The sequence below is a fragment of the Pipra filicauda genome, unplaced genomic scaffold, assembly GCF_003945595.2.
Source record: "Pipra filicauda isolate LSUMZ 115617 unplaced genomic scaffold, ASM394559v2 scaffold157_size4220110_pilon, whole genome shotgun sequence".
NCBI classification, from domain to species: domain Eukaryota; kingdom Metazoa; phylum Chordata; class Aves; order Passeriformes; family Pipridae; genus Pipra; species Pipra filicauda.
The window spans coordinates 1432741-1456507 of NW_024104073.1; the positions used below are offsets into that span (position 1 = coordinate 1432741).

The 23767-nt window shown below is 38.7% G+C and overlaps 1 long non-coding RNA gene across 1 annotated transcript; it reads left to right on the top strand.

Moving 5' to 3' along the window:
• Window positions 1-10933: 10933 nt before the first annotated feature.
• On the top strand, window positions 10934-20251 carry LOC113982876. Its single transcript, XR_003538919.2, has 4 exons — window positions 10934-11101; window positions 11220-11289; window positions 19767-19848; window positions 20126-20251. It is a non-coding gene; the product is annotated as an uncharacterized LOC113982876 (long non-coding RNA).
• The last annotated feature ends 3516 nt before the right edge of the window (window positions 20252-23767 follow it).

Genomic DNA, 23767 nt, shown 5'->3' on the forward strand with positions numbered 1-23767 from the left:
CTTTACTAAGAGTGCTTGAAAGATTCCTGGAGCTGTAAGAAACTAGATCCTCTGTGTTCAGGCAAAGAAGACCTTTCACTTTCTTTATAAATAAACAAATACTCATCAAGAGAGCTGGAACATTTCATCCAAACAGAAACAAGTCCTGAATTTTAGCCAAACTGAAGTGAAAATAACATTTGCTTCAGTACGGGTTCCCTGCTTCTTAGGAGTTTGATTTTCTGCAGGATACATACTCTGAATTTTAAATTTAGTTGGAAAGACATGGGTTGCTATTGATCATCAGCTTAATCAGTTCATACAATCTCAACATCAGTTTGCAATACTGTCAAAAATTTTTGAAGCTTTATTAAATTAATAATATAATTCTTTAGAAAATATGGGTACTGCAGAGGCAACCATCAGTCCCTGTAGCTTTTCTTTTTAACATCCTGTTTTTGCTCTTCCAAATGAAACTACTTTTGTTTACAGAAATAGTTTTCTAGCATATCATAAATAAACATATTTAAATCCTACCATCATCCGAGCAGCAGCTGCTCCTAAGAAGGCATGGGCTGTGGGATTTGAGTGCAAATCCAATTTAGTTCAGTCTCCAGCGGCCACTACTCATAAAACTGAACATAATTTGTCGCAATTGGCAACTTCTACAGAAAGAAACTTTCAAGTTCCCCAGCCCAATAAAGTATAAGGCTGATGTCAAAGTCTGCTTTCTGCAGGGGTAGGGGATGGAGAGAACAAGAGTCAAATACAGTCTTCTAATTTCTTTTCTAGGATTTAGGCATACATATATTATCCTTATTAAAGTTTACTGGGAAACATGAGCAATAGGAAAAGTACTGCTTTTGATGCAGTTGGACACCACAATATTTAGGGTTTGCTTGAGAACAAAGCAATAATTTACAGAACTGTGTTATACCAAATGTGTTGGTACTCTAACTCAGCTATAGGTGATACTAGAACAGTTGCACAGAATCAACACCCATACACAGTAGAAAGCAAAATGAGCTGATGACCATTCCTCTGATGCTGAGGAAAATTGGCACAGCACAGCTGATATCTTGCAACTAAAGGTACTTTCTCCAAACCAGCACAGGGTGGTTTCATCTACATGAATAATTAAAAGCACTGTACTACTCCCCAAGAAATTCCCAAATATCCTTAGTGAAGATACTAGAAGGCAAACGCCAAATCCAAACCAAGGAGCATATTGACACCTATCTGTATGGAGACTAATGGCACTGCACTTAAACAGCTACCCTGCCATCTTAGTGTAAACATGAGCAAAGGTCCCCAACCATGTTTTGGTTTGTTGAATAGTCTGTATCATTAGTATTGTGATCTCTTTTCTAACCCAAGAGCCAGTCTTCCTTCATCGGGCACCAGGCGAAGTTCTCAAGTTCTCACCAGTTACTCCCCAAAGAGACACGTGCTTTAAATCACAAGGGTGACTTGGGAAATCAACGCTGGTCTTGATGCTTCACAACACGGCACATTTTTTGAAGCACAACCTTGGTGTCAGGAAGCCTTTCCAAATTTATTAGTCCCAAAGGAGTTCTCAGGAATAATTTTCAGAGGAAACAAACAGCAAGCAAATTCTCCACACTGTGTCATGCCTCCTTCCCAAGGAGCATAATAAAAGTAAATGCAACAGTACACACAGGTTAAGATTTGTTAGCCCAGGTGTAGCATTGTCTAACACAACCTCTCTGTGCACAAACATGAAACCGCCCTATATTTGCCCAGCAAAGGTCTCTGCTAGTTTGGGGTCTTTGAACCACTTTCCATTTCATGGTGTAGATTTTCCCTGGAGATGGCAGCATCAGTAAGTACTGCTTCCTTGTGGGACCTGGCAGGGGTACAGGGGAAAAAAATCTCTTAAATCATTGAGGTTTACAGTATTTTTCCACCTATGTAGAAAGCAATTTCAGCAATTGTTGATTGATTTTCAGGCAATTGCAGCAAGTAGCTTTGACCACTGAAATCAGGAGAGCAAGGACACAGGAGTAAGAACAAGCACTGCAAAGAAAGTCGAAAAAGACTTTGCATAGAAGCGATAACAGAGTCCCCTGCTGGGTAAGCTTCTTTATTCCCTTATCTAAGTTCAGCTGCAATGTGACTGAGAGCAGGCCTGTTCTCTGCAGGCAAGGTTTTAGCTCCAGCCTGCCTCTTGTGTGATCTGCCCTGTATCTGTGAGACCATTTGATTCTCCAGCGCTATCCATAGAATACAGTTTTGAAAATCTTGCCTGTAGCCCTGCCCTCCATGAAAAGTGCTTAAGAGGTATTTTTGTCATTCATTAGTTTTAATGAATGGGTTAAGGACATTCTTTATACTTGTTTCCTGACAGGCTTTGGTCTACTTTTCCACTGCTCTTCTTGAAGAAGATATTCTACCTTACTTTTCTTTCACTCAGAAACATGGTATATTCTTACTTAATACAGTTACTGTTTACATATGTTGACATAATATTCAAAATCCAGAGTGAGCATTGATCTAGTGTTAATTACATTTTAAAACCAATTTTGGAAGTGTTTATCTTCTCGTGTCTATAATGAAGATCTTGTATGCTTTTCTAGACGTTTTTCTCTAGCCAGTTAAGAAAAGGGACGCTATGGAGAGCAGACAAAAACTGTGTCCTTTAAATACATATTGACCTGTTGTAGACAAACCCCACAACTATTTATTGGAGATATTTACTTTTCATTTATTTCATTCTTTTCTGCTTTCTGTGCTTAACCTTTGTACTTCAGAAAATCATCTATGAAACAGTGCTCTGGTCTTACCCCAAGGAATTCATATACATTTCACCTCTGCAGAAGTTGCATAGCTGTTAAAAACTGTTAAGAAATTAAATAAATGTGAAATTCATTCCAAAAAGTGAGGGAAAAAGCTAAAACTTTAAAAATGTGAATATATACCACTTGAGCATTGTAATATTAGATATTCCCAGGAAGTAAAAATCCCCTACTGATTTAGCATTCTTCTATAACTTGTTTTCTTCCTCCCCTCACAGTATGTTTCCCCCTCAGAATTTCCAGTAAACTAAAAGAACAAATCTGTTCTCCCACAGAACAACACATTTGAGGTTTATCTAAGAGTGTTTGACAATGGCCTATTTACACTTTATTAGGATGTGGATTTGGATAAGTTTAGTGCCTTCAGTAGATCATAATATTACAAGCTTTCAAAGGTATATGTAGACTAAGGGATCTTAATAGCTAAATTAAAACTGGTAGTACAAATAAAGTCACATATCTATATATGTTTTTATAAGGCTGCAGCCTAAACAGCAATCCATGGTGATTATTGTGAGGTTTTTATGTGACTAATGAAGAGCTGCAACACAGATGAAGTCTTTAGGAAGGTAAAAGTAATACCAGCCCTCAAGAGGGAATAAAGAGAAAGTGTCATATAATACACATATCTTCTCTTGAGAAGATATTGAGATGAATTATCAGCAAGTAAGCAAAAACTAACTGAATTGTGTTCCTTAAACTGTGTAAAATGATGATGAATAAATCTTGCCAGGCATGTATATTTAGTTCTTATGATAAAATTAAAAAACCACTAACTACTATGGGGAGTATTTGTCTACTGATCAAAGTAGGGAATGGGGATTAGGGAGGAAATATTGATATAATAGATATAAAGGATGTGATTGTTAAGTAAAGTACTGATACTAGAGGAAAAAACTTTTTCAGCATACTAGTTCAACTTAGCTGAAACTTTTATTAGCTTTAATAGCAATAAAAGGTAACTTCAAACTTGCAATAGGCAAAGATTTATTTGAAAGTAATTGTGGGTCTGAATAGCCACAATGTCCACAGAAATTTGGCATAATCAGTGTTGAGCCAAATCTATTGTAGATTTATTTACTAATAATATATCAGCATGATGAAGTCATGCCTTTTATTTCTGAAAGCAAATGTAGATTAGCTTGGCAGCACACAAAAATAGTACATGGAGCTGAAATTATTTTTGTAGAAAATGGAGAAAAAACCCTACAACTAATGTCTTTTCCATTTTTCTGTTTAAATTCTGTTTCCAAATGATTTGGCATATTGTTTTCTGCTCTGTGAAGCTTGACCTTTAAAACTCCGAGCATCAATATTGCTTGTTCGTAATTTGTTTTTTAATAAATTTAATTAAGTCTTGATCATTTACATTTAAGTAATCACTTATTTTTAGTTCTATGAAAACAAATACTTTCTTCTTAACAGGAATTGAGGGCAAAGTTCCTCCCTGTAGAACTTGTCTTTTAAATTTTATTTTTTTTTTGCTTGCTAGAAAATTCCTAATCCTGGCAGCATAAAGCCTCCTGAATATGTTGGCTAGATTAATGCCCTCCCTAATACCAGATATTTTTTCCTGCTTCTTGTAGATGGGTGTTTAAATGATTGATCTTTCTGTTTTTCAGTCTGTGCTTTATCTATTAACACATTGATCTATGCACCTCTGAGATTATTTGCTTTAGAGATGTTTGCAATTCTGGAACACACAATGCTGTTTTGACACTAAGTGTGCCCCTCCCCTTTTCTGTCTTGCCTGTTTGTCTACAAAGTCCTTTCCAACAAAGGTTTATAAACTTCAAGTAATATTCCAGCAATATTCAAAGATCTAGTATTAGTCAATAGGGTCCATTTTATGCTAAAAAATATGAACTCCCTCTCTGTTTAATGATCAAGCTTGTAATATTTATGAGCAAGAAAATAAAAAAATTTCTTCCCTTCAGGACCATCAAAACCTTGACTTTCCTGTCTTGAGTTTATTCCCTATCATTCATAGGACATAGACAATAGCTCCATAAAATCCTCAACTTCATGTTATGTACCATTAAGCTATTCTCTGGCAGTCGTCTTTCCTCCGTACACTTGCTTTTAATATAATGCAAGTACTAAAGTAAAACTGTTTAGTTTTGTGTTAATAATTGTTTCTAACTGCTTATCTATAGGTTTAATTTTCCTCTTCACTAGATAGGTGTATTCCAGTGAATGCACTAGTATCGAGGACCTGAGGAGAATAAAGCCATTTACTTAATCTTAAATGGAGTGAGGTTAGTATGCATATCATGGCCACAGATGGAATCAGAGGTGAGCTAAAGATGTTTAGAAAAAATCTGGTCTGCCATGGTTGGGTCTAAGCAACTATAATATTCAAAATAGGAGTATAGAGAAAATAATCAATATTGTATTCCTTGTCTGCAACAGCGTCTCTGGTTTTGGATTACAGAAGCAACGTAAATATATGGTCTCCAAGGTGAACCACAATGCAGATGCAGAATCTGCAATTACAAGCTGACAGACAGCTTGTAATGCAGCAGTATCAGTTGCTGGTCTCTTAAATGAGATGTTGCTTTACAGTAATAGAAAGGGGCTCAAAGTAAAATAAAACAATAGCATAGATAGAAATAAAGATACTTAAAAGGGATTCTCTGAATGTACAGTGGTTATGGCCATCTGACAAATTGTAAAGCACAAATAAAATTTGCAACCACAAGATAGAAACTGGGGGTTTGCGGTAGATCATTGGTCAGCAGAGAACAAAAATCGTATCATTACAGCAACGCATTTCTTAACAGTGCATTACGTATTCATTAAGAATAATATTGCTTGTACTAAAGGACTTCAACTCATCACTAAGGAAAAGTTTCTTGGCAAACATTCTCTTTTGTTTTCAGAAAGGCATGTTCACGTCTTTCCTGACACTGTGCAATGAATATAGGCTGAAGCTGATAATGTGGGGGTTTTTTATTATTTTCCCCATCATAAAGTTTATCCCTTTGCAAGCATAATTGCCATGTACGATTCAATTTATCTAGAGTTCCAAACACTGAGGCTTTGTCCAAATGATACACAAACAGACAGGAATGGCTTTCACATCCAGATGCTTATACTGTCACTATCCTGAAAGCTCTGGGTTTCCCCTGCCTTTTCAGCAGCACTCCAGTACAGGCTCACAGGCTCACTCCAGTACAGGCTCACTCCAATGCAGGCTCCAATTCAGCACACTCCCTGGGTTCAGGAGGTTGTGCCTTCTGTACTCTGAAAGCCTTGCTCAATTGGTAAATCTCTGGCTTTTCAGGAGAGACTGCATTTTGTGGCTTAGCTGTACCTTTCTATAAACAGGGAAGTCATTAATAAGATAAGCAAGCTTGAGGAAAACAAACCATGACACCCAAGGTAAGGAATTAAGACATGATTGAACTGGACAGCCAATAGGGAGGAATTCTCCCAGGAACAGGCAGTAGCAAGGAGTGTTGAAAAAAAGAGGCATCTAGCTTTTTTATTTTTATTTTTTTATGTTTAACTGCATTAAGAAGGTAATGCACAACTACCATGGACTGAAAAAAATTAGATGAGTAGTTATAGTAAAACTCACTATTTTTAATAGGATCTGGAAGCTGAAGAATAAAACAAGAGCAACAAAATGTTCATCACCAGTAAATCTGCTTCCTTGACTCAGGATTTTATGTCAGAAGAAGAATTACCAGATCCTTTCATTTAATTCATCAGATTCATGACTTTTCAAATCTCAAACCTTTTTCATAACCATGAACATTTGAAAAGTTTTTCACCTTTCACTGATGATTTTTGCTGCTCACGAATACTTCTGGATGTGCCCTTGCCTCTCAGATATCTTTTCTGTTTTAATAATAGTCAGGTATCTATCTTCCTTTTGTCGTGACATAACCTTTTTATCCCACAATTTTACCAGATATTTAATATTTCATATACTGATACTTAATATACCAATTTATTTTTTTCCTGGGATAAAGAACATTTTGGAAAGAAGAATAAGCAAGATATTAATTTTATTTCAAGTTTGCTTGTTTATACTTTCACTTGATAATGTATATTTGCTATTTATAAGCAAAAAAGAACAAAGACACTGAAAGAAGGGTCTTGAAGCATCTAGGATTACCTGCTAATTGGTTTACCTCTTAACATCCTATTGCTTAATCAGAACATTTGCACTCACTCTACCCATCCTATGTGTGTGTGGTGGAATTTTTTTTTCTTTTCCTTTTAATAAAAGTTTTACTATACAGGGAGAAAACCAAAATTCTCCCTCTTTGAAAAGCTCTTGCTACTATTCTAGAAAGACTGAATTGAATGCTGTGATACAAGGTGAAAACTACAGTAGAAAAACTCATCCCCACTATAAAGAGATATCTTAGGGCTAGAAAAATCATTAAATTCAGAAGATAAATCACAAAATCACAGAATAGGTAATGTTGGAAGGGATCACAGTGGGTCATCTGGTCCAATCTCCTTGCTCAAGAAAGGTCATTCTAAAGCACATTGTACACAGTTGTGTCCAGATGGCTTTTGAATATCTTCAGTGAGGGAGACTCCACTCTGGGCAATCTGTTCCAGTGTGTGGTCACCTGTACACCTGAAGAAGTTCTTCCTCATATTCAGATGGAACTTCCTGTGCATCGGTTTCTGCCTGTTGCCCCTTGTCCTATGGCTTGGTATCACCAGGAAGTGCCTGGCTCCATTCTTTTGACACCTTCTCTTCAGATACTTATAGACTCTGACGAGATCCCCTCTCAGTTGTCTCTTCTTGAGACTGAACAGGTTCAACCCCCTTGGCCTTTCCTCGTAAGAGAGATGCCTCAGTCTCTTAATCATTGTAATGGGCTAACCTTGGCTGAACGTCAGGTACCCACTAAACCTCCTTATCACTCCATCTTCTTAACTGGACAGAGGAAAGAAAATAAGACGGAAAATGACTAGTAATTTAAGGCATTTTACTGAAACAAAAATGAAAGGCTGTGTGCACACAAGCAAGGAGAAAAAAAAAAATTATTCTCTACTTCCCATAAGCAAGTGACATCCAGCCACTTCCCAGGAAGCAGGGCTTCAGCACTGCAAGTCAAACGTTGTAAATAACAAATGTTCCCCTCCTTCCTCCTCCTTCCCCTAGGTTTTATATCTGAGCTGACCTCATGTGGTATGGAATATCCTTTTGGTCAATTTAGGTCACTGTTCTTGTTGTATCTCCTCCCATGATCTTGCCCACACCCAGCCTAGATGGTGCTTACGCTGTGCCAAGCACTGCTCAGCAGTAGCCAAAACACTGGTGTGTTATCAACACCTTTCTAGCTACTAGTGCAAAGCACAGCACTGTGAGGGCTGCTATGGGGAAAATTAACTCCATGTAAGCCAGACCCAATACAATCATATCTCTAGCCCTCCACTGGACCCACTCCAGGAGCTCCATGTCTCTCTTGTATTGAGGAGCCCAGAACTGGACACAGCACTCCAGATGTGGCCTCACCAGGGCTGAGTATAGTGGCAGGATCACCTCCCTTGACCTGCTGGCAGTGCTTTTTGCCACGGTCCGAGGAGGGAGAGGAATGGGGCCGTGACACAGAACGGATGGGTTTGGGGACAAGGTAGAGGTGCAAAATGGGATCCTTTATTGAGGTGTGTCAGGGTTTTACGAGTTTTAGGTGGGGAAAGGGCCGGGACACGGGGTGGAGCATGAGACAGACAAACAGGGGAACAAATCAGGGTAGGGACACAGGCAAAAGGGGGAGGAAAAGGGCAAATGGTAACTGTCTCCTCTCTGCAGCTTCTTCAGCCTATCAGAGAAGGGAGCGGAGGAGCAGGGAGCAGGCAAACTCGTGGCGAGCCCGAGCAAGCCCAGGCTATGCACTTTGTAGTGTGGATATAATGAAACCACATAAAACCAGTAAAGTCCATATAATAACTGTAAAGTCCATATAATAAAGTCCTGTTAATTGCTGTATGTTTTTCTCCACGCCTGGAACTGTTCCTATCCTGAATCTTGCTCCTTCACAGCTTTTCCTAATGCACACCAGGATACTATTGGCCTTCTTGGCCACAAGGGCACACTGCTGGCTTCTGGAGAGTTTGTTGTCCACCAGGACCCCCAGGTCCTTCTCCATAGAGCAAATTCAATATAGTATTTTGTTAGTGAAATGTCTTTCACATTTTTAGGTGAAATGTACCGGTTTTTTAAGTAGCATACTGTATGCTATGTTTGAAAAAAAATTATAATACAAATTTTTGATAAGCACAGAAAGCAAGACTGAAATATATTGTATGTATGTAAAGCATCCAAACTCATGAAAAAGCCATGATATAGAATTTTTTTAATTGTAGTTATTTGATTTTGTAATCTGAAAGGTACATTGCTATACAGTAATGCAGAAATTTATCTACTAGGTTTTGATGAACAAGTGCAGTAATTGCATGAGATAATGGTACCAGGCACCTGACATATAACACAACAGACAAGGTAGTATTTGCATTTGCAATTGATAAAAACTCAGCTTTTGATTCCATTTAAATTTATTTTTTGAGCACAGATGTATCTGAAAACATGACTTGGTCATTCTAAGAGTAAAGTAAAATTGTATGTTAACTTTGAAGGATAATGGCAAATACTTGCCAGGAATGCCTGATGACTCTCTGTGAGGCTGGGACTGACAGTTATTTTGCAGGTGTGTTGTGGCTGAAGAGCTGTGTCATCAGGGGAAGGAGCTATGGGAAGGTGTGAACAGGCTACATAGTATTCAAGCGAATGAGAAAGAGATACACAGATTATTTTCAGAGATGGTGCAGTCTCACGACTCTTGAGAGTCTCAAACCTACACTGTAGTGGAGAAGCAGGTGGAGACAGAACCCTACAGGGAAATTAGTCAAAGAAATCTTAGTCGAGGGTCTGTTAAAGATGAAGGCTGGAAGCTGGTCACTGCATGTACCAGGAGGAAGGTTCCTCCTTCTTCTCAAAATTTGACAGGTAGGACTGGTAGCTTCTCCAACATGTATGAGGCTCTGGAACAAGAAGACCAGACAATTGATGAGGTGGACAAAGGTCCTTCTAGGGTAGTGGGGCCGCCTAAAACAACACCACTTGTGCCCTGCATCAAGACCTCCTCTGTTAACAGGAAAAGAAGGGTAATTGTAACAAAAATCTCCCTTCAAAGGGAATTGGAGGGCCCGATATGCAGACCAGACCCAACTCACAGAGAAGTCTGTTGATTCACAGGGGCTCGGGAAAGGGACATTACTGCAAAACTCTCGAGTCTAGTAAGGCCCTCTGACTACTATCTGAACAACTATTGGTTGTTCAAACTGGTAGCAACGGAATAACAAAGAAAAGTCAAGGGCAATCAAAAGAGACCTCAGGGCCCTGGGATGATTGGTAGAGGGATCAGAGCACAGGTAGCGTTTTCCTGTATTCTTCTCATAACAAGCAATAATATTGGTAAGAAAAGGCAGATCCATCAGGTCAATGAGCAGCTCTGAGGCTGGTCTAATTTGAAAAATGTTGGTGTTTTTGACCCAAAACGGGATGGTCTACTCCACATCTGGTCTGCTGACACCTGATAGGATGCACCTATCTCAGCGAGGAAAAAGAGTTCTAGTACAGGATCTAGCGAGGCTTGTTGACAGAGCTTTAAAGTAGCTTGGAAGGGGAAAGGGACAAAACCAGTCTCACCAGTGATGAGCAATGGGATGGTGTGCCAAAACTTTAGGAAAGGAGCACTAATGGGATCCATCAATCTGCTTCACTAGGTATTGGCTACAATGTATCACATCTGAAATGCTTCTACACCAATGCACATCGCATGGGGAACTAACAATAGGAGCTCAAAGCTTTGGCCCAGTCCCAGAGATTGGCATAAGTGAGACTTTGTGGGATGAGACCTGTGACTGGATTGCCCTGTTTGATGGTTACAGGCCCTTCAGGAGGGACAGACAGGGCAGAATAGGCAGAAGGGTGGCACTTTACGTAATAGAAGGGTTAGAATGTATGGAGTTCACAGTTGGCAATGGCATAGTTGAGAGCCTCTGGGTAAGAATCAAGCAGCAAACAAATAATATAGATGTCACTGTGGGAGTCTGCTATAGACATCCCAGCTAGGACAATGTCGCCAATGACTTATTCTTTGAGGAACTAAAGGACACTTCCAAGTCAACTGCCCTTGTCCTTGTTGGGGACTTCAACTTGCCAGATATTAATTGGGAGCATCACATAGCTGGGACAACCTGGGCCAGAAGATTCCTAAAACACCTGGATGAGAACTTTATGGAACAGATCCTAAGGGAGCTGACTCAGAAAGGTGCTCTCCTTGATCTGCTGCTTGTTAACAGAGAGGATCTTGCGAGCATAGTGGAGATTGGTGGCTGTCTTGGCCACAGCGATCATGAAGTGATTGAGTTTAAAATCTCTGTTGACAGGAGTAAAAGTGCCAGCAAAGCCTCAACTCTGAACATGAGGAAAGCAGACTTCAGGCCGTTCAGGGAATTAGTAAGTAATATTTTCCCCTGGGAAAATATTTTTGCAGGTGCTGGAGTCCATCACTGCTGGTCACCTTTCAAACATACCTCCTAAGGGCACCAGAGCAGGTGATTCCCAAATGCTAGAAGTCAAGCAGGTGAGGCAGAAGGCTGGTTTGGCTGAACAGGAATCTTCTCTTGGAGAAAAGGTAAAAAAGAAAGGTGTATGCTCAGTGGGAGCAAGGTCAAGTGACATGGGAAGAATACAGAGATGTTACTTGCTGTATAGGGAGAAAATTCGTGTGGCCAAAGCTCAGCCGGAGTTGAAGCTGGCCAGAAATGTGGGAGACAGTAAAAAGAGTTTTCTCAGATATATTAATGGCAGTAGACAGTATAGAAATATCATTAGCCCATTACAGGATGAGGATGGTCATCTCACAAACAGGGACAGAAACAAGGCAGAGGTGTTTTATGCTTTCTTTGCCTCTGTCTTCAACACGGATGATCAGCCAAGGGGGTCTCAGTGCCCTGAGCTGGAGGACCATGACTCCCAGTTGACCCTGAAATTGTGAGGGATCTGCTGCTTCAGCTGGCTCCCTGCAAATCTATGGGGCCTGATGGGATTCATCCCAAAATCCTCAAAGAGCTCTTTGATGTCATTGCAAAACCTCTCTCAATGATTTTTGAGCAGTCTTGAGACTATAGAGAGGTTCCAGCTGACTGGAAACCGGTGAACATTGTCCTGATTTTCAAGAAGGGCAAGAAGGAGGACCATAGAAAGCACAGTCCTGTCAGTCTCATTTCAATGCCTGGAAAAGTTATAGAGAAGATTATTCTGGGAAGTATTGAAAAACACCTGAAAGACAACACAGTAATGGGTCACAACCAGCACGGCTTCTTGAGAGGAATGTCCTGTTTATCAAACCTGATTTCCTTCTATGACAAGGTAACCCACCTAGTTGTTCAAGGGAAGCCAGTTGATGTAATCTTTTTGGATTACAGTAAAGCTTTCAATACTGTCTCTCACAGGATCCTTCTGGACAAAATGTCCAGCACACAGCTGGATAAACACATCATGTGGTGGGTGAGCAATTGGCTCACGGGTCGAGCACAGAGGGTAATAGCGAATGGGGAACATCAGAGTGGTGACTTGTCACTAGTGGGGTTCCACAGGGCTCCATGTCAGGCCCTGTGCTCTTCAACATCTTCCTAAATGACTTGGACACAGGACTGGAAGGGATACTAAGTTTGCAGATGACCCAAAACTGAAAGGAGCTGTTGACTCCCTTGAAGGCAGGGAGGGCCTGCAGAGATACCTGGACAAATTAGAGGACTGGGCAATCACCAACCATAGCAAGTTCAAGGGGAAGTGCTGGATTCTGCACTTGGGATGGGGCAACCTAAGATGTACATACAGACATGGAATGAGATGCCGGAAAACAGTGCCGGGGAACTGAGGGTCCTGGTCGATGGCAAATTGAATACGAGTCAGCAGTGCCCTGGCACCCAGGAGGGCCAACTGTGTCCTGGGTGGCATCAGGCAAAGCATGGCCAGCCAGTCCAGGGAGGGGATTGTCCTGCTCTGCTCTGCACAGGGGCGACGTCACCTTAAGTATTGTGTGCAGTTTTGGGCATCGCAATATAAGAAAGATATGAAGCTATTGGAGAACATCCAAGGGAGGGAAACAAAGATGGTGAAGGGCCTCAAGGGGAAGCCATGTGAGGATCAGCTGAGGGAATTTGGTCAGTTCAGCCTGGAGGAGACTAAGGGGAAACCTCATTGCAGTCTACAACTTCCTTGTGAGAGGAAGATGAGGGGCAGGCACTGATCTCTTCTCTGTGGTGACCAGTGACAGGACCTGAGGGAATGGCCTGAAGTTGTGTTAGGGGAGGTTTAGGTTAGATTTTAAAAAAAGGTTTTTCACCCAAAGGGTGGTTGGGTGCTCGAACAGGCTCCCTAGGGAAGTGATCACAGCACCAAGCCTGACAGAGTTCAAGGAGCATTTGACAATACTCTCAGGCACATGGTGTGACTCTTGAGGATGGTCCTGTACAGGGCTAAGGGTTGAACTCAGTGATCCTTGTGAGTCCCTTCCAACTCTGCATAGTCTGTGTGATTCTGTGCTTTAAGAAAATATCTGTTAAATCATCTTGACCATCCCAGCAGTGCAGCTGTTCAGTTCCTACAACTCCTGTAATTAGTTTGTCCCTGCTCCCTTTCTGTTAGTGAGTTTCTTTACACTGCAAGATACCATGGTCCAGCATGTGAAATGTCTTTTAGTTATGAGTAGATCAAATAGTCATCCAAGAATCCCAAGTATCTAAGCTTACCTCGGTACCTCTGCTGCCATTTGGAATGAAGAATGGCTGTGTATAATTGTTAGCAGTTATTTCAGATCAATCAAATTGTGAAAATGAATGTAATTTTCTCTCTGGGTCTGTTATTCTTTTTTGCTGTGTCTCTTTCTTACAAGACTGTTCATTTCTACAAAGAGTTCATTTTTATATCCCAGGGACTTCACAAACTGTTGTCACAGACATAATTTTAATTACTTTAACAACATAAAACAAGATCAATATACCACAGCAGGCAGAAATGCTTTCTAACCTTTGAGCTTGTCTTGGCAACATTTAATGTCAGCATGCAACTGGAGAAGGACCAAGCTTTGATGCTTTTATTCACTCTTAGCAAGTGCTGGGAGATTCTTAATGAAGGTGAATGATGTGTGTCCTCTAATACACAGGGCTGAATGCACGCCATGATGCCTCACCTTCATAAGCAAATAGTGATGATTTGCTACATAATTAATGGTGATTAATTCCTAGAAAATCACAAGTCAAAGAATCACAGTCAGCAGCAGCAACAGCACACCAGACCACAGACACCAACCTGCTGCAAAGGACAAGACTGGTGCTCGTGGCAATAGCTGCTTTTGTGAATCCAAAAGTCACTTCTAATACCTTGAGCTCAGGTGTATCTGCCATGGTTGAGATCTGGACTCAATTTGTGCCTAGGAAGGAAATGGCACTCTCCCATCTCCATGGCTGGAAGATTAGCTACAACAGTTCAAATCCACTGTAAAGATTCTGTGCACCCAGTCTTGCAGCTAAGCTGAGAGTCTGGGAGGAGGGAAGGAATACAGAAACAGGCAGCACTTAGACAACAAAGCCATTCGAAGTGAGACAAGGCACAAAGAAAAGATAACACAACTCCTTCCTAGGAACCATAGGGATGCAGCATTTCACAGAGATTAGACCTAATCCACCACTCTCTCACCCATATATTATACCTTATGCCAACTTTTAGGGGAGTGCATGACTTCCATATCCATTTCCAATTCTTAGGGGAAGAACAGTGCAATGAAACTTCTACTTGTAGATGAATATTTGCTTAAGTATAAAAAAAAACCAAACAAAAAAACCCCAAAACTCCAAACCTCAGAACAATGTAAAGCTACGGGAGGCTTATTTTATCCTCTCAACAAAATTAAGATAATTTGCAGCTCTTGTTGCTCTACACGAGTATTTCCAGTTTTTTCATTGCTCAAATAGTGTTCCAAATCTAAACTAGGCCACACATTGTTACAATGCTAAACATGTCAATATATTTCTGCAAAATTTACATTTCTAAGGCAAAACAAATCACCATAATATCTAAGGTTTTTTGCAAAACAAGAGGACTTACACAAAATCATTGCAACTATGTACAATATTCCTGAAATTATTTTTAGAGATTAGATTTTCTTAAAATTAATGACAAAATATTTACAGAAGAGAAAAAAAAATGCATGCATTTTTTACCTCAAAGCAGGAGGATTTTGATCAGTTTCTAGGATTTCTTGAGCTCAGAAAGGATCCTTGCTAACTTACAAGCTATTATGTGAAGCCCCAGAGGTGCTCTAACGTGATGCTGTGCATCATCTCTCAATGACCTCCCAGATGAGAGAAAGGTCTGTATTTTCTTATAGATAATCAACTGAATAATTGGTCCTGTAATTGTTCAGGGTTTATTTGAATGACAGAAGTGGCCGAAAGGACTTATACTTTGTTCTAGTCATTTGGTTTTCACTTCATACCACCTGTAACCAAAGACATGCCATGACTGTGTTTCCCAGAGGGAACAAAAGAAAAAAATGCACTTGTCAGTCAATTTGTTAATAATAACCTTGAGCTTATATACACATTTTTATTCATAAAATTTACCATATCCTCTTTATTAGATGATGATTGCTTCTACTGCAGACACTTAGTTCTTTTGTGGCACTGCAGCAAGCTGTGCTGTGTGATGTCGCTGATAATGTCAGAACGGCCAAAGCAACACGAAAAAAGGTTCCAGCAAAGTTTATTCCAAGAAAAAAGCAGGGACCCCGGGGCTGCTGCGCAGCCCCTTAAGTACAGTTTTTGAACACACGTAATGCACACGGATAGGACAGTTCAAACTTTCACACCAGAATTCTTACAGCTAATAGGTGCATTTTCTAAACTCTACTTTCTCACAACAACTTTGCTCTTTCTCAAAACAGCCCAGTTCTTTCCCACAACAGTCCCGAGCACCTGCTCTTATTTTTCTCTCATGTTGATGTTCTTCCCAACCACTCTCGTTCAAAACAGGTCCTTGTTCTCATGAGACAGTGCTCCTGTTCTCATGAGACAGTGTTCTCTGTTCCCACAGGACAGCTTCTTCAGGATGCATCAGTATGTTGTCAGGATCAGGGCCTCCATTTTCAGTCCTCTCTTTTCAGTCCATCTCAGGGGTATACTTTGATCTGGTCAACATCTATTGCTTCATCAGTATGTGCCAAGGTGCTGACAGACCCGCTGTCACCCGTGACAGTGTTAGGCTCTTGTTGTAGCAGGATCATCACCTGAATTCACTTCAGACAGAAATTATTTGCTATCTGTTCTCCGTGATTCCAGGTTTCCAAATGTATTTTACTGGTATCATATCTGTAGTACCCTAAGTCAAATATGCTGCTTTTGTAATGCAGAAATATCAGGTTATACTCTTGCCCCAATGCATGTCTTAAGTCTTATACAACTAACAGACAGAATAACTAGTTATGTATTTGTCAAAAGCTTTGATGGTTAAAGATGAAATATGTCTTGCGGTCACATAGATTTCCATGTACTTGGTTTTCACTAGATAATTATGTACAAAATTACCTGTCACCTTCAGCACCTGGTTAGAACAAGGATAAAATACTTTACTGAGTGACATCAATTACCTTTAGTTTCTTGCTTAACATGACTTAGCTTTTCCTTAACTCAAAAGAGTGGAGACTTCATGCTTCAGTTAAATAATGCAAAATCCATTCATGAAAACAGTCTGGTTTGTTGCTCCATCTTAAATCAGCATTTACCTTCTTTGTTAGACCAGATTATCACTGCAGAATTTGGCAGCTTCATCCCCACTGAAAAACACAGTGTCTAGGTTAGTCATCCAATGCCCAATGTAAATGCAAAGAAGAATATGCCCAGTGGCTTCATGACAGCAACTGAGATAGACAAAAGCTCCTTAAAAATCTACTGGAATGAGACTTTTTTCCTTTTAGGCATTTTTAAAAAGAGGCTGTAAGCTCAAGTGACCTATTCAAAAGTTCTAAACTGCCTTAAGTAGGAAGATTTATCATGGTCATGATTGACAGATGGTAACAAGTCTCAAAAGGATTTCAAGAGCTCCTTATATTATATCTAACATGTCAAAGGTACTAACTGCAATGCAGGAAAGTCTCTGAATATTTTAATAAAAACAAAAAAGATCCTGAATGAGAGTACCAAATGAATGAGACTGGACAACACTGCAAAGCAATGGGGAAAGAAGGACCGGCATGCAAAAACAACTTCTGCATCTTATGCAGTGTTCATTGTTCCAATGTCCAACTTACAACATGATGTCTTTCTTTCAAAGATCTTTCCCTTTACCCACTTGCTTTTATTCAGCTTGTATTATGTGAAAGCTTCAGTTCTCTACTGATCTCAAGCAGGTTTTGTCAAGTATTTAATCTTTCTGGAGGGTGCAATAATTTCAGAGTATGGGGAATACCTGTTTGTTGACTCATGGAAACTATTTCCACCCTCACAGTAAAGAAACAATTGAATGCTGCTACTCCACAATTGATGCAGAAGGCTTTCTTCATGAGGCTAATTGAAGGGACATGTCTGTAATTCTGGGAGAAATCAAATACATTGTAGGTGGACATCTCACCCAACTTCATCATTGTAGAAATAATATTGTTATTTGAAAATATTATGAATAGGATACAGTACAACTTACCTTATGCTATTCTTCAGACCTCACTAAATGCTTTGAACGGGAAAGACAAATTTATTTGGTCTTCTGTTAGCAACAGGAAATACCAGACACGAGAATGTGAATCATCCTTTCTCTCTCTTCCTCCACCCTTCTCAAAGCTATATCTTTATGAGTTTGATGCACTTTCACACTGCAATTTCCTGTGGGTCACAAATGAGAAGTAGCAAGTAGTCAGCAACCATTTGCATCTGGAAACAGTGAATCCTGACCAATATCCCAGTACAAAATCCATTAATTCACAGCAAGGAATAAATTCAAAGCTGCCTAGAGAATTACAAGGAGGTTAGCACTACTACATTATCTACAAGCATTCCACTGACTTCTGTCTTATTCCTAGCTCTCTCTAGTCAAGTAGTATAGAAGTACTTTGTCCATAAGTAAAGTACATAAACAGAAAACAGTACTTTTTTTAAAATGAAAGGGGCAACATCCCTACAGATTTTAATTTTTTCTCTATGTGTTGGTATCAAAGCATAAATATACAGGCAGAAAAGCTTAATTATGTATGACTGTTTCAATCCTTCTAAAGGTCTTTGTTGCTTCCAAGGCAGTGATTTCTGCTAAAAGGTAGTGACTGAACTAGAAGCCAAAGGCCATGTAAATTGCTTATCTATTGATTAGTTAGTAGAAAGTGCACAATTGCAAAGAGTGAATCGGTTTTGCAGGGAGGGACATTGAGTTTAACAACAAATGTCAAGTGTAATTTGGGACTAAAAAAAAAGAAGTGACTGGCTACCTTTAGACACAATCTGACATCTTAAATACATTTGTCAAACCAGACAGAGCCTAATAGTAACTTATTCAGGCAAATGTGACATTATCCAGCACAGAAATATGCTGGAAATGGTTCACTTTCTTTGTACAAAAAAATGTTTTCAGTACTTCACTGATAGATAGTCACTGGCAAATAATGTGTCAAACCTCTCCTTTATTCAGCTTTCTAATTTTTTCTATTATTAAAATTATATTCCATGCATGATATGATGCATGGAATATAATTTTATGGTTTTTATTTTTCAGTTGAAATATCCAGAATATTAAAGTACTTCTTGTTCTACACATAGTTATTGTGTGAAACTACAGCAGCCAAAAGTTCAGGCTTTGACGCATATCTTGTCATCTTTTTTCTTACACAGACTTCATTTTTCTTATACATGTTTCCAGTTTAATGGCTGATCAAAATAATGATATTGTTAATTAATTTCAGACTGCATCTACTCTTTACTTTCTGCCACAGACTGTTAATTCCTGCATCTATCCTGTCACCGCTGTCAAAATATACAAATGTTACATTTTATTGGAAAGTTTTATAGCACCATACCCCTGTGTTGCTTCTGTTCCACAAATTATGTTGGATCTATACAATGTGTCTTATCCATTCTTGGAATGCTAAGTTAAAACAGAGTTAATATATTTCTAGTTTGGGGGTATGGAAATGGTTGTGACAGCTACAAGGCTGAGATATACCAGATGTTACTCAACAGAGTATATAGTATTACATGTTTTGATATGCCACTCTGCACCATTCTGTTAAAATAAAACTACTGAAAATTTAGATGAGCAGCTTATGGTTGATCTTATGCAAACTTTAAAAATATATTCCTTGATTTTCTCCCATTAAGAAGCACTGCTTATGGCAATTATTTGGATGAAGATTATGGCTGTTGTGTGGTTGCACTAATTCAGGTTTCTATTGTGAGCAATAAGTGCCTGGGTTTTGTAAGATACTTTACAAATACAAAACATCACTGTCAACACCTAGAAACCTTCATGCCACTATTACACGCTTGAGTAACAAATTGTTAATTACAGTTCTGTTCAGTCTGCAACAGTCCCTCCATTATGAATTGAGGGACAACCAATTGAAAATTCCTATTTATCAGCCTGATGCAAATGAAGAGAACTCTTGTTTCCACAGCAGACACTCATGTCACAAGTTACTTTCAGGTCCTGTGCAGTCCTTTGCTATTTGCCCTGGCAAGCCTTCACTTCTCCCTCTCTCATACCAGGTGATACTGGATCTGCCTGTTCTACTGCAAGGACTAGCCTCGCCTCTCCTGGTGGAGATGGCAAATAGAGTGGTGGGAAATAAAGAAACTGTGGGAGGGCTAGTGCAGCTCAGAGGCAAAGTGACTGTTTTCTAAAATCTAATACCAAAGCAGTATCTGTAGGACTCCTGTTGCATCACTTTACAGCCACAAGGTTGACGGGGAGAAGCTGGAACTATGACCTTGTCTGGCTCCATGACCAGGACTACACAGTGCCTTACAGCACCAGGTAATTTTCTCTTCTTGTGCTCAGGGGCCCATAATTCCAGCATCTGTGAACTTGATTTGGAAGATATCAAGGACCCCTAATTCTACCAAGTCATTAAGAGCTGTGATCACTACCCTACCACTCCTCAAATGGCCTTGTTAGTACAGATGGGCAAAATAAAAAGTTTATCTTAAAGGCAAGCATGTTAGGGAGAAGGATTCAGAGTTCAGGTGCTAGGACTCCCCATCTCACACCTCTCTTGCACAGTCATACTCTTTTATTTCTTTCCGATCTTGAGGCTGAAGGCAGAGGTTTCAGTAGCATCGGTAGAAGAAAATGATCTCATGGAGGATTCCAGCTACTAGTGATAAATAAGAAGCTACCTGGAATTAGCTCCAGTGGAAAGGCAATACAGCAGCAAGGACAGGTGTAATAAAAGATATTTTCTATGCTGATATTGATCACCACCATCATTCCTCTTTGCTTTAGTTTCTATTCAAATGAATTCTAGTCATTTCAAGCATATTGACTTGATTTCTCTCCAGATTTTAATTTTTCTCCTTGCACTCAGATGGGTTTATTATGCAATAACAGTGCAATGAGTGGTAGGTGGGAATAGTGATTCATTTAATTATTTGTTTAGCTTTGGTGCAATAGCATTCTGGAATTTGTTGGAGCATCACATTTCTCAAGAGTGTTTGCAATTATTTTATGATTGTAATCCAGTAGGTACTCAGATGGGTTCGTCTAGTAAAATATGACCAAAAGATTGGAAATAAAGAATAACCATTTCCATTATTAAAATATGAAACAAAAGAAGCAGCTCTTTCCGCCCTTTTCTCCCTACAGAAAAAAAATAAAGACCATTATTTATCTAAATGAAAAGCAAAAGAATTACCAAATACCTCAGCCAGTACATAAATTTTTAAAGTCATAGAATAATTTGAGTTATAAGAGAACTTTAAAGGCCACCTAGTCCAATCCCCCTGTAAAGAGCTGGGATGAAATGAAAAAGTAACAGGCTTTTCATATTCAGCTGTTGATTTCAAAGCTACAGCTGACTTTACCCAAGTTTCAATTGCAGTCTTCCTGAAGCAGCAGCAGCAGAGAAGCAGCATGCCATTCCTGTAGCCTCACAGGAAAACTAGCAGAAAGGTGATAAAGCCCATGAACAAAATGAAAAGTAGGATCCTTCTTATATGGATTTCTAGTCCTTCCAGCAAGAGGCAGGCAATCTCTTAAAATACAAAATGCTAGAACTGCTCTTTGTAGAGCCAGCATTGCATTTTTGTGGGGATTATCCATGGTTACTGTACTCACCAGGGTGCGATAAACCCATGTTAGACACAAGTTCTAATTGCTTGTTTTGGCAAGGAGGTCCCAGTCCCACTGTGTGTCAGATGGGAACATCCTAATATTCAGATGAATGGACACACAATGCAGACTCTTATGAGAAATGCTGTCATGTGGTTTTGGATTTTTTGTTGATAATTATCTGATTGTGGCAGGACAGCATCATGCTAAAAACACCCTTCTTAAATAATTTCATTTTTTACATGGTACTTAACATTTTGTTTTCTCTGGAACAGTGGGAGTGCTTTCAGAGCTCCTATAGAAGATCACTGCACACTCTCTGCTCAAGACAGAAAGGAGACTGTAACCATATACAGTAAGCATTATCCAAAATCTAATGGATAATAAAGATCCATGCATGGGTTTACAGCTCAAGAAAACAGGGTTTTTTTCCTTATGCAATAGCATGGATAATGGAAATTTAAAAGTGGATTAAAAATCAATAAACTTGCAAAATTATGTGCTAGAGAATAGGTAGTAAAAATGTTAATTTTGCTTGGCAAAATCTGGGTATACATTTTTGACCAAGTACTAAAGTTTTAGAGACATAAGTAAGTTTGAAAAAGCTTAAAATAGCTTTTCATTTTGAATAAGTTAGAGCTATAATCATTACATTTTCTTCAGTACAAGAGATCGTTGTTTTAAAAAGACTGCAATTGCTTTTCATTACACAAAGGGAATAATCTTCAGTAAGTGGGAAAACTCTTGTGCACCACTGGTAAAAGTCGTGTCAGAAAATTTTTCATACAAGAACCATACAATTGGTATATAAAAGTAATAAAGTAACAAGGTGAAATTATGAGAGGGCAAAATCATTCTGTTCTCATCTGAGGAATATAAATGTGTATGGGAGAAACACATACAGTATCTTTGGGGATAATCTACCATATCATTCTAGGAGTCAATTCTGTCAAGACCTTGTTATTCACAGTGTAGTACTTTGTGAACATGAACATGAATTCCTGTTGAAAATCAATGTAGACCTTCTCTGCTTAAAGGACATTTCATGAAGCACTGGAAACAAAGAATCATATCCTTTCTGTTGTTAATAATTTGATCTCTGGCTTCAACAGAGACACATCTCCACACCGATATTTTTTCTTTATTTAGTATAAAGTTTAAGGTGATAAGAAAAACAAGGTTTGGATGTGGAAATTATTTCAACTGGCATACTTCTTAAAAATAAGGGTCTGTCATGCTCACAATCCCTCCTTAAGGTCTTCGCTAATAATAATAATAAAAAAAACCTCTCCTTTTAAAATTTCTTCACAGTTTACTAATAAAAAGCAAAATATAAAAGTTGAATAATCAGTATTATCAATATATTGCTTTTTAAATCCTTCTTGTCCTGAAAGATCACCCACTGAAATGATTTTTAAAAAAAGATCAAAAGGCAACCCCCCCAAAATTTAAAGCTTTGTAATCCCTCCATAGTATAAACTGTCTCTGATATGAACTAAGCTGGACCTCTTCCACAACTCTAAGAACACAAAACAACCCCAAAAGGAAGGCTGAAGTAGTTGGTTCTCTTTGCATGGTGATAAATTTTTTAAGATAAGAGTATCACTCAGATTTGTAAATCTTTTTGAAAATATTTTTATTCTAAATATTTATTTTTTTTTGAATCTCCTACAAAAATTATCTTAAAGAGAAAGTTTTTTAAGTAAGGAATTTAAATTAATTTTTAATTTTAATTTTAAAATAATTAAATTAATAATTTAATTTTCTCCAGGAAAAAAAATAAAATAAATACCTAAGCATTTCCAACAAGAAAGAAATGTATACGTAACATTTTAACAATGCTAAAATGCTTTCACAATGAAACAAGTTACAAATTCTTGTCTGCACCTGTTCATTTAAATCAGTGTCAGCTAGCAATAAGTTCCATAAGTACCATGGGTCACACAAAGGCAGTAACACTGCTAGATGAGACCTATAGCCTTCATAAAAATAAAACAGATAATACTGATGAAAAACTGCTATTGGTTTGCCTAAAGCTATTTACAAATTCTCCTAGAAGTATTTTTAATATTAACAACAACATCTCCAGACAGACTGAGATCATAGTCCATGCACAATTACTCTAAGGAGAGGAAAAGGTCACTAAAAGCCTTGACCAGTCTCAGGCCAGAAATTAAGTCTACTTCACACAGACTGGAATAATATATAACATATATATTATTATATATTATATATTTTATATATTAACTGCAGGGAACTTCTCCCTGCAGTACTGCACAGAGCACTGTAACCTTCATGACTGTCTCTTGAGATGTTACCTAAATAAGAATTCCTTTCTTTAGGCATGAATATTAATCTGTACTCTACTTCTGAGAAACAGCTCTGCAGAACACACACCATTGCCATCCTAGATCAAAAAAAAAAAAAACAACATCCCACTTAAATACATGCTTGGGTGTCCTTATTTTAGGAAAATATTCTAGCAAGTATTAAGTAAATGCTCAAGATGTATACAGACAACTAAAGGTTTCGGTATTTTCAGTAAAACGGAGAAAACTTGGAGCTCCAGTCAAGATCTAGTCTGAAAAAGTTAAAGGTCCTTGTAGGGACTACTGGGTAAAATAAT